Raw genomic sequence first — 15,939 nt, forward strand, 5'->3', positions numbered from 1 at the left:
AGAGTGAAAATCTCATTCTGGAAACATCCCCCAGGCTGTGACTACGCCATGTCTCCACAGTATCCTTTTTTTCAGGAGTGCTAGTTCTGCATGTCTCGCAGAAGAGCTTCTGTAAAGTTTGGAAGGTAGGAGACGGATACTGGCAGAAGTAAAGCTGTGAGTAGCGGGCGTGAGTCGTGCTTCGGTAGCTCAGTTGGTAGAGCACTTGCCCGCTATAGGCAAAGGTCCCGAGTTCAAGTCTCGGTCGGGCACACAGTTTTAATCTGCCAGGAAGTTTCATATCAGCGCACACTCCGCTGCAGAGTGAAAATCTCATTCTGGAAACATCCCCCAGGCTGTGGCTAACCATGTCTCCACAGTATCCTTTCTTTCAGGAGTGCTAGTTCTGCATGTCTCGCAGAAGAGCTTCTGTAAAGTTTGGAAGGTAGGAGACGGATACTGGCAGAAGTGAAGCTGTGAGTACCGGGCGTGAGTCGTGCTTCGGTAGCTCAGTCGGTAGAGCACTTGCCTGCGAAAGGCAAAAGTCCCGAGTTCGTGTCTCGGCTTGGCACACAGTTTTAATCTGCCAGGAAGATTCATATCAGCGCACACTCCGCTGCAGAGTGAAAATCTCATTCTGGAAACATCCCCCAGGCTGTGACTACGCCATGTCTCCACAGTATCCTTCCTTTCATGAGTGCTAGTTCTGCATGTCTCGCAGAAAGGCTTCTGTAAAGTTTGGAAGGTAGGAGACGGATACTGGCAGAAGTAAAGCTGTGAGTACCTGGCGTGAGTCGTGCTTTGTTAGCTCAGTTGGTAGAGCACTTGCCTGCAAAAGGCAAAGGTCCCGAGTTCGAGTCTCGGTCGGGCACACAGTTTGAATCTGCCAGGAAGTTTCATATCAGTGCACACTCCGCTGCAGAGTGAAAATCTCATTCTGGAAACATCCCCCAGGCTGTGGCTAAGCCATGTCCCCACAGTATCCTTTCTTTCAGGAGTGCTAGTTCTGCATGTCTCGCAGAAGAGCTTCTGTTAAGTTTGGAAGGTAGGAGACGGATACTGGCAGAAGTAAAGCTGTGAGTAGCGGGCATGAGTCGTGCTTCGGTAGCTCAGTTGGTAGAGCACTTGCCCCCGAAAGGCAAAGGTCCCGAGTTCGTGTCTCGGTTGGGATCACAGTTTTAATCTGCCAGGAAGTTTTATATCAGCGCACACTCCGCTGCAGAGTGAAAATCTCATTCAGGAAACATCCCCCGGGCTGTGGCTAAGCCATGTCTCCACAGTATCCTTTCTTTCAGGAGTGCTAGTTCTAACATGTCTTGCAGAAGAGCTTCTGTAAAGTTTGGAAGGTAGGAGACGGATACTGGCAGAAGTAAAGCTGTGAGTACCGGGCATGAGTCGTGCTTCGGTAGCTCAGTTGGTGGAGCACTTGCCCGCGAAACGCAAAGGTCCCGAGTTCAAGTCTCGGTCGGGCACACAGTTTTAATCTGCCAGGAAGTTCCATATCAGCGCACACTCCGCTGCAGAGTGAAAATCTCATTCTGGAAACATCACCCAGGATGTGGCTACGCCATGTCTCCACAGTATCCTTTTTTTCAGGAGTACTAGTTCTGCATGTCTGGCAGAAGAGCTTCTGTAAAGTTTGGAAGGTAGGAGACGGATACTGGCAGAAGTAAAGCTGTGAGTACAGGGCGTGAGTCGTGCTTCGGTAGCTCAGTTGGTAGAGCACTTGCCCGCGAAAGGCAAAGGTCCCGAGTTCGAGTCTCAGTCGGGCACACAGTTTTAATCTGCCAGGAAGTTTCATATCAGCGCACACTCTGCTGCAGAGTGAAAATCTCATTCTGGAAACATCCCCCAGGCTGTGGCTACGCCATGTCTCCACAGTATCCTTTCTTTCAGGAGTGCTAGTTCTGCATGTCTGGCAGAAGAGCTTCTGTAAAGTTTGGAAGGTAGGAGACGGATACTGGCAGAAGTAAAGCTGTGTGTACCGGGCGTGAGTCGTGCTTCGGTAGCTCAGTTGGTAGAGCACTTGCCCGCGAAAGGCAAAGGTCCCGAGTTCGAGTCTCGGTCGGGCACACAGTTTTAATCTGCCAGGAAGTTTCATATCAGCCCACACTCCGCTGCAGAGTGAAAATCTCATTCTGGAAACATCCCCCAGGCAGTGGCTACGGCATTCTCCACAGTATCCTTTCTTTCAGGGGTGCTAGTTCTGCATGTCTCGCAGAAGAGCTTCTGTAAAGTTTGGAAGGTGGGAGACGGTTACTTGCAGAAGTAAAGCTGTGAGTACCGGGAGTGAGTCGTGCTTCGGTAGTTCAGTTGGTAGAGCACTTGCCCGCGAAAGGCAAAGGTCCCGAGTTCGTGTCTCGGTTGGGCACACAGTTTTAATCTGCCAGGAAGTTTTATATCGGCGCACACTCAGCTGCAGAATGAAAATCTCATTCAGGAAACATCCCCCAGGCTGTGGCTAAGCCATGTCTCCACAGTATCCTTTCTTTCAGGAGTGCTAGTTCTGCATGTCTCGCAGAAGAGCTTCTGTAAAGTTTGGAAGGTAGGAGACGGATACTGGCAGAAGTAAAGCTGTGAGTACCGGGCATGAGTCGTGCTTCGGTAGCTCAGTTGGTGGAGCACTTGCCCGCGAAAGGCAAAGGTCCCGAGTTCAAGACTCGGTCGGGCACACAGTTTTAATCTTCCAGGAAGTTCCATATCAGCGCACACTTCGCTGCAGAGTGAAAATCTCATTCTGGAAACATCCCCCAGGCTGTGGCTACGCCATGTCTCCACAGTATCCTTTCTTTCAGGAGTACTAGTTCTGCATGTCTGGCAGAAGAGCTTCTGTAAAGTTTGGAAGGTAGGAGACGGATACTGGCAGAAGTAAAGCTGTGAGTACCGGGAGTGAGTCGTGCTTCGGTAGCTCAGTTGGTAGAGCACTTGCCCGCGAAAGGCAAAGGTCCCGAGTTCGTGTCTCGGTTGGGCACACAGTTTTAATCTGCCAGGAAGTTTTATATCGGCGCACACTCAGCTGCAGAGTGAAAATCTCATTCAGGAAACATCCCCCAGGCTGTGGCTAAGCCATGTCTCCACAGTATCCTTTCTTTCAGGAGTGCTAGTTCTGCATGTCTCGCAGAAGAGCTTCTGTAAAGTTTGGAAGGTAGGAGACGGATACTGGCAGAAGTAAAGCTGTGAGTACCGGGCGTGAGTCGTGCTTTGGTAGTTCAGTTGGTAGAGCACTTGCCCGCGAAAGGCAAAGGTCCCGAGTTCGAGTCTTGGTCGGGCACACAGTTTGAATCTGCCAGGAAGTTTCATATCAGCGCACACTCCGCTGCAGAGTGAAAATCTCATTCTGGAAACATCCCCCAGGCTGTGGCTAAGCCATGTCCCCACAGTATCCTTTCTTTCAGGAGTGCTAGTTCTGCATGTCTCGCAGAAGAGCTTCTGTAAAGTTTGGAAGGTAGGAGACGGATACTGGCAGAAGTAAAGCTGTGAGTACCGGGCGTGAGTCGTGCTTCGGTAACTCAGTTGGTTGAGCACTTGCCTGCGAAAGGCAAAAGTCATTAGTTCGTGTCTCGGTTGGGCACACAGTTTTAATCTGCCAGGAAGATTCATATCAGCCCACACTCCGCTGCAGAGTGAAAATCTCATTCTGGAAACATCCCCCAGGCTGTGGCTACGCCATGTCTCCACAGTATCCTTTCTTTCAGGAGTGCTAGTTCTGCATGTCTCGCAGAAGAGCTTCTGTAAAGTTTGGAAGGTAGGAGACGGATACTGGCAGAAGTAAAGCTGTGAGTACAGGGCGTGAGTCGTGCTTCGGTAACTCAGTTGGTAGAGCACTTGCCCGCGATAGGCAAAGGTCCCGAGTTCGAGTCTCGGTCGGGCACACAGTTTTAATCTGCCAGGAAGTTTCATATCAGCGCACACTCCGCAGCAGAGTGAAAATCTCATTCTGGAACAATCCCCGAGGCTGTGGCTAAGCCATGTCTCCACAGTATCCTTTCTTTCAGGAGTGCTAGTTCTGCATGTCTCGCAGAAGAGCTTCTGTAAAGTTGGGAAGGCAGGAGACGGACACTGGCAGAAGTAAAGCTGTGAGTAGCAGGCGTGAGTCATGCTTCGGTAGCTCAGTTGGTAGAGCACTTGCCCGCGAAAGGCAAAGGTCCCGAGTTCGAGTCTTGGTCGGGCACACAGTTTTAATGTGCCAGAAAGTTTCATATCAGCGCACACTCCACTGCAGAGTGAAAATCTCATTCTGGAAACATCCCCCAGGCTGTGGCTACGCCATGTCTCCACTGTATCCTTTCTTTCATGGGTGCTAGTTCTGCATGTCTCGCAGAAGAGCTTCTGTAAAGTTTGGAAGGTAGGAGACGGATACTGGCAGAAGTAAAGCTGTGAGTACCAGGCGTAAGTCTTGCTTCGGTAGCTCAGTTGGTAGAGCACTTGCCCGTGAAAGGCAAAGGTCCCGAGTTCGAGTCTTGGTCGGGCACACAGTTTTAATCTGCCAGGAAGTTTCATATCAGCGCACACTCCGCTGCAGAGTGAAAATCTCATTCTGGAAACATCCCCCAGGCTGTGGCTAAGCCATGTCTCCACAGTATCCTTTCTTTCAGGAGTGCTAGTTCTGCATGTCTCGCAGAAGAGCTTCTGTAAAGTTTGGAAGGTAGGAGACGGATACTGGCAGAAGTAAAGCTGTGAGTACCAGCCGTGAGTCATGCTTCGGTAGCTCAGTTTGTAGAGCACTTGCCCGCGAAAGGCAAAGGTCCCGAGTTCGAGTCTCGGTCGGGCACACAGTTTTAATCTGCCAGGAAGTTTCATATCAGCGCACACTCCGCTGCAGAGTGAAAATCTCATTCTGGAAACATCCCCCAGGCTGTGGCTACGCCATGTCTCCACAGTATCCTTTCTTTCAGGAGTGCTAGTTCTGCATGTCTCGCAGAAGAGCTTCTGTAAAGTTTGGAAGGTAGGAGACGGATACTGGCAGAAGTAAAGCTGTGAGTACAGGGCGTGAGTCGTGCTTCGGTAGCTCAGTTGGTAGAGCACTTGCCCGCGAAAGGCAAAGGTCCCGAGATCGAGTCTTGGTCGGGCACACAGTTTTAATGTGCCAGGAAGTTTCATATCAGCGCACACTCCACTGCAGAGTGAAAATCTCATTCTGGAAACATCCCCCAGGCTGTGGCTACGCCATGTCTCCACAGTATCCTTTCTTTCAGGGGTGCTAGTTCTGCATGTCTCGCAGAAGAGCTTCTGTAAAGTTTGGAAGGTAGGAGACGGATACTGGCAGAAGTGAAGCTGTGAGTACCAGGCGTAAGTCTTGCTTCGGTAGCTCAGTTGGTAGAGCACTTGCCCGCGAAAGGCAAAGGTCCCGAGTTCGAGTCTTGGTCGGGCACACAGTTTTAATCTGCCAGGAAGTTTCATATCAGCGCACACTCCCCTGCAGAGTGAAAATCTCATTCTGGAAACATCCCCCAGGCTGTGGCTAAGCCATGTCTCCACAGTATCCTTTCTTTCAGGAGTGCTAGTTCTGCATGTCTCGCAGAAGAGCTTCTGTAAAGTTTGGAAGGTAGGAGACGCATACTGGCAGAAGTAAAGCTGTGAGTACCAGCCGTGAGTCATGCTTCGGTAGCTCAGTTGGTAGAGCACTTGCCCGCGAAAGGCAAAGGTCCCGAGTTCGAGTCTCGGTCGGGCACACAGTTTTAATCTGCCAGGAAGTTTCATATCAGCGCACACTCCGCTGCAGAGTGAAAATCTCATTCTGGAAACATCCCCCAGGCTGTGGCTACGCCATGTCTCCACAGTATCCTTTCTTTCAGGAGTGCTAGTTCTGCATGTCTCGCAGAAGAGCTTCTGTAAAGTTTGGAAGGTAGGAGACGGATACTGGCAGAAGTAAAGCTGTGAGTACAGGGCGTGAGTCGTGTTTCGGTAGCTCAGTTGGTAGAGCACTTGCCCGCGAAAGGCAAAGGTCCCGAGTTCGAGTCTCGGTCGGGCACACAGTTTTAATCTGCCAGGAAGTTTCATATCAGCGCACACTCCGCTGCAGAGTGAAAATCTCATTCTGGAAACATCCCCCAGGCTGTGGCTAAGCCATGTCTCCACAGTATCCTTTCTTTCAGGAGTGCTAGTTCTGCATGTCTCGCAGAAGAGCTTCTGTAAAGTTTGGAAGGTAGGAGACGAATACTGGCGGAAGTAAAGCTGTGAGTAACGGGCGTGAGTCGTGCTTCGGTAGCTCAGGTGGTACAGCACTTGCCCGCGAAAGGCAAAGGTCCCGAGTTCAAGTCTCGGTTGGGCACACAGTTTTAATCTGCCAGGAAGTTTCGTATCAGCGCACACTCCGCTGTAGAGTGAAAATCTCATTCAGGAAACATCCCCCAGGCTGTGGCTACGCCATGTCTCCACAGTATCTTTTCTTTCAGGAGTGCTAGTTCTGCATGTCTCGCAGAAGAGCTTCTGTAAAGTTTGGAAGGTAGGAGACGGATACTGGCAGAAGTAAAGCTGTGAGTACCAGCCGTGTGTCGTGCTTCGGTAGCTCAGTTGGTAGAGCACTTGCCCGCGAAAGGCAAAGGTCCCGAGTTCGAGTCTTGGTAGGGCACACAGTTTGAATCTGCCAGGAAGTTTCATATCAGCGCACACTCCGCTGCAGAGTGAAAATCTCATTCTGGAAACATCCCCCAGGCTGTGGCTAAGCCATGTCCCCACAGTATCCTTTCTTTCAGGAGTGCTAGTTCTGCATGTCTCGCAGAAGAGCTTCTGTAAAGTTTGGAAGGTAGGAGACGGATACTGGCAGAAGTAAAGCTGTGAGTACCGGGCATGAGTCGTGCTTCGGTAACTCAGTTGGTTGAGCACTTGCCTGCGAAAGGCAAAAGTCATTAGTTCGTGTCTCGGTTGGGCACACAGTTTTAATCTGCCAGGAAGATTCATATCAGCCCACACTCCGATGCAGAGTGAAAATCTCATTCTGGAAACATCCCCCAGGCTGTGGCTAAGCCATGTCTCCACAGTATCCTTTCTTTCAGGAGTGCTAGTTCTGCATGTCTCGCAGAAGAGCTTCTGTAAAGTTTGGAAGGTAGGAGACGGATACTGGCAGAAGTAAAGCTGTGAGTACAGGGCGTGAGTCGTGCTTCGGTAACTCAGTTGGTAGAGCACTTGCCCGCGATAGGCAAAGGTCCCGAGTTCGAGTCTCGGTCGGGCACACAGTTTTAATCTGCCAGGAAGTTTCATATCAGCGCACACTCCGCAGCAGAGTGAAAATCTCATTCTGGAACAATCCCCGAGGCTGTGGCTAAGCCATGTCTCCACAGTATCCTTTCTTTCAGGAGTGCTAGTTCTGCATGTCTCGCAGAAGAGCTTCTGTAAATTTGGGAAGGCAGGAGACGGATACTGGCAGAAGTAAAGCTGTGAGTAGCGGGCGTGAGTCATGCTTCGGTAGCTCAGTTGGTAGAGCACTTGCCCGCGAAAGGCAAAGGTCCCGAGTTCGAGTCTTGGTCGGGCACACAGTTTTAATGTGCCAGAAAGTTTCATATCAGCGCACACTCCACTGCAGAGTAAAAATCTCATTCTGGAAACATCCCCCAGGCTGTGGCTAAGCCATGTCTCCACTGTATCCTTTCTTTCAGGGGTGCTAGTTCTGCATGTCTCGCAGAAGAGCTTCTGTAAAGTTTGGAAGGTAGGAGACCGATACTGGCAGAAGTAAAGCTGTGAGTACCAGGCGTAAGTCTTGCTTCGGTAGCTCAGTTGGTAGAGCACTTGCCCGCGAAAGGCAAAGGACCCGAGTTCGAGTCTTGGTCGGGCACACAGTTTTAATCTGCCAGGAAGTTTCATATCAGCGCACACTCCGCTGCAGAGTGAAAATCTCATTCTGGAAACATCCCCCAGGCTGTGGCTAAGCCATGTCTCCACAGTATCCTTTCTTTCAGGAGTGCTAGTTCTGCATGTCTCGCAGAAGAGCTTCTGTAAAGTTTGGAAGGTAGGAGACGGATACTGGCAGAAGTAAAGCTGTGAGTACCAGCCGTGAGTCATGCTTCGGTAGCTCAGTTGGTAGAGCACTTGCCCGCGAAAGGCAAAGGTCCCGAGTTCGAGTCTCGGTCGGGCACACAGTTTTAATCTGCCAGGAAGTTTCATATCAGCGCACACTCCGCTGCAGAGTGAAAATCTCATTCTGGAAACATCCCCCAGGCTGTGGCTACGCCATGTCTCCACAGTATCCTTTCTTTCAGGAGTGCTAGTTCTGCATGTCTCGCAGAAGAGCTTCTGTAAAGTTTGGAAGGTAGGAGACGGATACTGGCAGAAGTAAAGCTGTGAGTACAGGGCGTGAGTCGTGCTTCGGTAGCTCAGTTGGTAGAGCACTTGCCCGCGAAAGGCAAAGGTCCCGAGTTCGAGTCTCGGTCGGGCACACAGTTTTAATGTGCCAGGAAGTTTCATATCAGCGCACACTCCACTGCAGAGTGAAAATCTCATTCTGGAAACATCCCCCAGGCTGTGGCTACGCCATGTCTCCACAGTATCCTTTCTTTCAGGGGTGCTAGTTCTGCATGTCTCGCAGAAGAGCTTCTGTAAAGTTTGGAAGGTAGGAGACGGATACTGGCAGAAGTAAAGCTGTGAGTACCAGGCGTAAGTCTTGCTTCGGTAGCTCAGTTGGTAGAGCACTTGCCCGCGAAAGGCAAAGGTCCCGAGTTCGAGTCTTGGTCGGGCACACAGTTTTAATCTGCCAGGAAGTTTCATATCAGCGCACACTCCCCTGCAGAGTGAAAATCTCATTCTGGAAACATGCCCCAGGCTGTGGCTAAGCCATGTCTATACAGTATCCTTTCTTTCAGGAGTGCTAGTTCTGCATGTCTCGCAGAAGAGCTTCTGTAAAGTTTGGAAGGTAGGAGACGCATACTGGCAGAAGTAAAGCTGTGAGTACCAGCCGTGAGTCATGCTTCGGTAGCTCAGTTGGTAGAGCACTTGCCCGCGAAAGGCAAAGGTCCCGAGTTCGAGTCTCGGTCGGGCACACAGTTTTAATCTGCCAGGAAGTTTCATATCAGCGCACACTCCGCTGCAGAGTGAAAATCTCATTCTGGAAACATCCCCCAGGCTGTGGCTACGCCATGTCTCCACAGTATCCTTTCTTTCAGGAGTGCTAGTTCTGCATGTCTCGCAGAAGAGCTTCTGTAAAGTTTGGAAGGTAGGAGACGGATACTGGCAGAAGTAAAGCTGTGAGTACAGGGCGTGAGTCGTGTTTCGGTAGCTCAGTTGGTAGAGCACTTGCCCGCGAAAGGCAAAGGTCCCGAGTTCGAGTCTCGGTCGGGCACACAGTTTTAATCTGCCAGGAAGTTTCATATCAGCGCACACTCCGCTGCAGAGTGAAAATCTCATTCTGGAAACATCCCCCAGGCTGTGGCTACGACATGTCTCCACAGTATCCTTTCTTTCAGGAGTGCTAGTTCTGCATGTCTCGCAGAAGAGCTTCTGTAAAGTTTGGAAGGTAGGAGACGGATACTGGAAGAAGTAAAGCTGTGAGTACCGGGCGTGAGTCGTGCTTCGGTAACTCAGTTGGTAGAGCACTTGCCCGCGATAGGCAAAGGTCCCGAGTTCGAGTCTCGGTCGGGCACACAGTTTTAATCTGCCAGGAAGTTTCATATCAGCGCACACTCCGCTGCAGAGTGAAAATCTCATTCTGGAAACATCCCCCAGGCTGTGGCTAAGCCATGTCTCCACAGTATCCTTTCTTTCAGGAGTGCTAGTTCTGCATGTCTCGCAGAAGAGCTTCTGTAAAGTTTGGAAGGTAGGAGACGGATACTGGCAGAAGTAAAGCTGTGACACAGGGCGTGAGTCGTGCTTCGGTTGCTCAGTTGGTAGAGCACTTGCCCGCGAAAGGCAAAGGTCCCGAGTTCGAGTCTTGGTCGGGCACACAGTTTTAATGTGCCAGGAAGTTTCATATCAGCGCACACTCCGCTGCAGAGTGAAAATCTCATTCTGGAAACATCCCCCAGGCTGTGGCTACGCCATGTCTCCACAGTATCCTTTCTTTCAGGGGTGCTAGTTCTGCATGTCTCGCAGAAGAGCTTCTGTAAAGTTTGGAAGGTAGGAGACGGATACTGGCAGAAGTAAAGCTGTGAGTACCAGGCGTGAGTCTTGCTTCAGTAGCTCAGTTGGTAGAGCACTTGCCCGCGAAAGGCAAAGGTCCCGAGTTCGAGTCTCGGTCGGGCACACAGTTTTAATCTGCCAGGAAGTTTCATATCAGCGCACACTCCGCTGCAGAGTGAAAATCTCATTCTGGGAACATCCCCCAGGCTGTGGCTACGCCATGTCTCCACAGTATCCTTTCTTTCAGGAGTGCTAGTTTTGCATGTCTCGCAGAAGAGCTTCTGTAAAGTTTGGAAGGTAGGAGACGGATACTGGCAGAAGTAAAGCTGTGAGTAGCGGGCGTGAGTCGTGCTTCGGTAGTTCAGTTGGTAGAGCACTTGCCCGCGAAAGGCAAAGGTCCCGAGTTCGAGTCTTGGTCGGGCACACAGTTTGAATCTGCCAGGAAGTTTCATATCAGCGCACACTCCGCTGCAGAGTGAAAATCTCATTCTGGAAACATCCCCCAGGCTGTGGCTAAGCCATGTCCCCACAGTATCCTTTCTTTCAGGAGTGCTAGTTCTGCATGTCTCGCAGAAGAGCTTCTGTAAAGTTTGGAAGGTAGGAGACGGATACTGGCAGAAGTAAAGCTGTGAGTACCGGGCGTGAGTCGTGCTTCGGTAACTCAGTTGGTTGAGCACTTGCCTGCGAAAGGCAAAAGTCATTAGTTCGTGTCTCGGTTGGGCACACAGTTTTAATCTGCCAGGAAGATTCATATCAGCCCACACTCCGCTGCAGAGTGAAAATCTCATTCTGGAAACATCCCCCAGGCTGTGGCTACGCCATGTCTCCACAGTATCCTTTCTTTCAGGAGTGCTAGTTCTGCATGTCTCGCAGAAGAGCTTCTGTAAAGTTTGCAAGGTAGGAGACGGATACTGGCAGAAGTAAAGCTGTGAGTACAGGGCGTGAGTCGTGCTTCGGTAACTCAGTTGGTAGAGCACTTGCCCGCGATAGGCAAAGGTCCCGAGTTCGAGTCTCGGTCGGGCACACAGTTTTAATCTGCCAGGAAGTTTCATATCAGCGCACACTCCACTGCAGAGTGAAAATCTCATTCTGGAACAATCCCCGAGGCTGTGGCTAAGCCATGTCTCCACAGTATCCTTTCTTTCAGGAGTGCTAGTTCTGCATGTCTCGCAGAAGAGCTTCTGTAAAGTTTGGAAGGTAGGAGACGGATACTGGCAGAAGTAAAGCTGTGAGTACCAGGCGTAAGTCTTGCTTCGGTAGCTCAGTTGGTAGAGCACTTGCCCGCGAAAGGCAAAGGTCCCGAGTTCGAGTCTCGGTCGGGCACACAGTTTTAATCTGCCAGGAAGTTTCATATCAGCGCACACTCCGCTGCAGAGTGAAAATCTCATTCTGGAAACATCCCCCAGGCTGTGGCTAAGCCATGTCTCCACAGTATCCTTTCTTTCAGGAGTGCTAGTTCTGCATGTCTCGCAGAAGAGCTTCTGTAAAGTTTGGAAGGTAGGAGACGGATACTGGCAGAAGTAAAGCTGTGAGTACAGGGCGTGAGTCGTGCTTCGGTAGCTCAGTTGGTAGAGCACTTGCCCGCGAAAGGCAAAGGTCCCGAGTTCGAGTCTTGGTCGGGCACACAGTTTGAATGTGCCAGGAAGTTTCATATCAGCGCACACTCCACTGCAGAGTGAAAATCTCATTCTGGAAACATCCCCCAGGCTGTGGCTACGCCATGTCTCCACAGTATCCTTTCTTTCAGGGGTGCTAGTTCTGCATGTCTCGCAGAAGAGCTTCTGTAAAGTTTGGAAGGTAGGAGACGGATACTGGCAGAAGTAAAGCTGTGAGTACCAGGCGTAAGTCTTGCTTCGGTAGCTCAGTTGGTAGAGCACTTGCCCGCGAAAGGCAAAGGTCCCGAGTTCGAGTCTTGGTCGGGCACACAGTTTTAATCTGCCAGGAAGTTTCATATCAGTGCACACTCCGCTGCATAGTGAAAATCTCATTCTGGAAACATCCCCCAGGCTGTGGCAAAGGCATGTCTCCACAGTATCCTTTCTTTCAGGAGTGCTAGTTCTGCATGTCTCGCAGAAGAGCTTCTGTAAAGTTTGGAAGGTAGGAGACGAATACTGGCAGAAGTAAAGCTGTGAGTAACGGGCGTGAGTCGTGCTTCGGTAGCTCAGGTGGTACAGCACTTGCCCGCGAAAGGCAAAGGTCCCGAGTTCAAGTCTCGGTTGGGCACACAGTTTTAATCTGCCAGGAAGTTTCGTATCAGCGCACACTCCGCTGTAGAGTGAAAATCTCATTCAGGAAACATCCCCCAGGCTGTGGCTACGCCATGTCTCCACAGTATCTTTTCTTTCAGGAGTGCTAGTTCTGCATTTCTCGCAGAAGAGCTTCTGTAAAGTTTGGAAGGTAGGAGACGGATACTGGCAGAAGTAAAGCTGTGAGTACCAGCCGTGTGTCGTGCTTCGGTAGCTCAGTTGGTAGAGCACTTGCCCGCGAAAGGCAAAGGTCCCGAGTTCGAGTCTCGGTCGGGCACACAGTTTAAATCTGCCAGGAAGTTTCATATCAGCGCACACTCCGCTGCAGAGTGAAAATCTCATTCTGGAAACATCCCCCAGGCTGTGGCTACGACATGTCTCCACAGTATCCTTTCTTTCAGGAGTGCTAGTTCTGCATGTCTCGCAGAAGAGCTTCTGTAAAGTTTGGAAGGTAGGAGACGGATACTGGCAGAAGTAAAGCTGTGAGTACAGGGCGTGAGTCGTGCTTCGGTAACTCAGTTGGTAGAGCACTTGTGCGCGATAGGCAAAGGTCCCGAGTTCGAGTCTCGGTCGGGCACACAGTTTTAATCTGCCAGGAAGTTTCATATCAGCGCACACTCCGCTGCAGAGTGAAAATCTCATTCTTTAAACATCCCCCAGGCTGTGGCTAAGCCATGTCTCCACAGTATCCTTTCTTTCAGGAGTGCTATTTCTGCATGTCTCGCAGAAGAGCTTCTGTAAAGTTTGGAAGGTAGGAGACGGATACTGGCAGAAGTAAAGCTGTGAGTACCAGGCGTAAGTCTTGCTTCGGTAGCTCAGTTGGTAGAGCACTTGCCTGCGAAAGGCAAAGGTCCCGATTTCGAGTCTTGGTCGGGCACACAGTTTTAATCTGCCAGGAAGTTTCATATCAGCGCACACTCCGCTGCAGAGTGAAAATCTCATTCAGGAAACATCCCCCAGGCTGTGGCTACGCCATGTCTCCACAGTATCCTTTCTTTCAGGAGTGCTAGTTCTGCATGTCTCGCAGAAGAGCTTCTGTAAAGTTTGGACGGTAGGAGACGGATACTGGCAGAAGTAAAGCTGTGAGTACCGGGCGTGAGTCGTGCTTCGGTAACTCAGTTGGTTGAGCACTTGCCTGCGAAAGGCAAAAGACCAGAGTTCGAGTCTCGTTTGGGCACACAGTTTTAATCTGCCAGGAAGTTTCATATCAGCGCACACTCCCCTGCAGAGTGAAAATCTCATTCTGGAAACATCCCCCAGGCTGTGGCTAAGCCATGTCTCCACAGTATCCTTTCTTTCAGGAGTGCTAGTTCTGCATGTCTCGCAGAAGAGCTTCTGTAAAGTTTGGGAGGTAGGAGACGGATACTGGCAGAAGTAAAGCTGTGAGTACCGGCCGTGTGTCGTGCTTCGGTAGCTCAGTTGGTAGAGCACTTGCCCGCGAAAGGCAAAGGTCCCGAGTTCGAGTCTCGATCGGGCACACAGTTTTAATCTGCCAGGAAGTTTCATATCAGCGCACACTCCGCTGCAGAGTGAAAACCTCATTCTGGAAACATCCTCCAGGCTGTGGCTACGCCATGTCTCCACAGTATCCTTTCTTTCAGGGGTGCTAGTTCTGCATGTCTCGCAGAAGAGCTTCTGTAAAGTTTGGAAGGTAGGAGACGGATACTGGCAGAAGTAAAGCTGTGAGTACCAGGCGTAAGTCTTGCTTCGGTAGCTCAGTTGGTAGAGCACTTGCCCGCGAAAGGCAAAGGTCCCGAGTTCGAGTCTTGGTCGGGCACACAGTTTTAATCTGCCAGGAAGTTTCATATCAGCGCACACTCCGCTGCAGAGTGAAAATCTCATTCTGGAAACATCCCCCAGGCTGTGGCTAAGCCATGTCTCCACAGTATCCTTTCTTTCAGGAGTGCTAGTTCTGCATGTCTCGCAGAAGAGCTTCTGTAAAGTTTGGAAGGTAGGAGACGGATACTGGCAGAAGTAAAGCTGTGAGTACCGGGAGTGAGTCGTGCATCGGTAGCTCAGTTGGTAGAGCACTTGCCCGCGAAAGGCAAAGGTCCCGAGTTCGAGTCTCGGTCGGGAACACAGTTTTAATCTGCCAGGAAGTTTCATGTCAGCGCACACTCCGCTGCAGAGTGAAAATCTCATTCTGGAAACATCCCCCAGGCTGTGGCTAAGCCATGTCTCCACAGTATCCTTTCTTTCAGGAGTGCTAGTTCTGCATGTCTCGCAGAAGAGCTTCTGTAAAGTTTGGAAGGTAGGAGACGGATACTGGCGGAAGTAAAGCTATGAGTACCGGGCGTGAGTCGTGCTTCGGTAGCTCAGGTGGTACAGCACTTGCCCGCGAATGGCAAAGGTCCCGAGTTCGAGTCTCGGTGGGGAACACAGTTTTAATCTGCCAGGAAGTTTCATATCAGCGCACACTCCGCTGCAGAGTGAAAATCTCATTCAGGAAACATCCCACAATCTGTGGCTACGCCATGTCTCCACAGTATCCTTTCTTTCAGGAGTGCTAGTTCTGCATGTCTCGCAGAAGAGCTTCTGTAAAGTTTGGAAGGTAGGAGACGGATACTGGCAGAAGTAAAGCTGTGAGTAGCGGGCGTGAGTCATGCTTCGGTAGCTCAGTTGGTAGAGCACTTGCCCCCGAAAGGCAAAGGTCCCGAGTTCGAGTCTCGGTCGGGCACACAGTTTTAATCTGCCAGGAAGTTTCATATCAGCGCACACTCCGCTGCAGAGTGAAAATCTCATTCTGGAAACATCCCCCAGGCTGTGGCTACGCCATATCTCCACAGTATCCTTTCTTTCGGGAGTGCTAGTTCTGCATGTCTCGCAGAAGAGCTTCTGTAAAGTTTGGAAGGTAGGAGACGGATACTGGCAGAAGTAAAGCTGTGAGTACCGGGCGTGAGTCGTGCTTCGGTAGCTCAGTCGGTAGAGCAGTTGCCTGCGAAAGGCAAAAGTCCCGAGTTCGTGTCTCGGCTTGGCACACAGTTTTAATCTGCCAGGAAGTTTCATATCAGCGCACACTCCGCTGCAGAGTGAAAATCTCATTCTGGAAACATCCCCCAGGCTGTGGCTAAGCCATGTCTCCACAGTATCCTTTCTTTCAGGAGTGCTAGTTCTGCATGTCTCGCAGAAGAACATCTGTAAAGTTTGGAAGGTAGGCGACGGATACTGGCAGAAGTAAAGCTGTGAATACCGGGCGTGAGTCGTGCTTCGGTAACTCAGTTGGTAGAGCACTTGCCCGCGAAAGGCAAAGGTCCCGAATTCGAGTCTCGGTCGGGCACACAGTTTTAATCTGCCAGGAAGTTTCATATCAGCGCACACTCCGCTGCAGAGTGAAAATCTCATTCTGGAAACATCCCCCAGGCTGTGGCTAAGCCATGTCTCCACAGTATCCTTTCTTTCAGGAGTGCTAGTTCTGCATGTCTCGCAGAAGAGCTTCTGTAAAGTTTGGAAGGTAGGAGACGGATACTGGCAGAAGTAAAGCTGTGAGTACCAGGCGTAAGTCTTGCTTCGGTAGCTCAGTTGGTAGAGCACTTGCCCGCGAAAGGCAAAGGTCCCGATTTCGAGTCTTGGTCGGGCACACAGTTTTAATCTGCCAGGAAGTTTCATATCAGCGCACACTCCGCTGCAGAGTGAAAATCTCATTCAGGAAACATCCCCCAGGCTGTGG

General features: G+C 50.8%; 1 non-coding gene across 1 annotated transcript; it reads left to right on the forward strand.

Annotated features, from left to right (window-relative positions):
* Positions 1 to 14,875: 14,875 nt before the first annotated feature.
* Positions 14,876 to 14,950, forward strand: Trnas-cga (transfer RNA serine (anticodon CGA)). Its single transcript has one exon. It is a non-coding gene; the product is annotated as a tRNA-Ser (tRNA).
* The last annotated feature ends 989 nt before the right edge of the window (positions 14,951 to 15,939 follow it).

The sequence above is a fragment of the Schistocerca gregaria genome, chromosome X (genome assembly GCF_023897955.1).
Source record: "Schistocerca gregaria isolate iqSchGreg1 chromosome X, iqSchGreg1.2, whole genome shotgun sequence".
Taxonomy (NCBI): domain Eukaryota; kingdom Metazoa; phylum Arthropoda; class Insecta; order Orthoptera; family Acrididae; genus Schistocerca; species Schistocerca gregaria.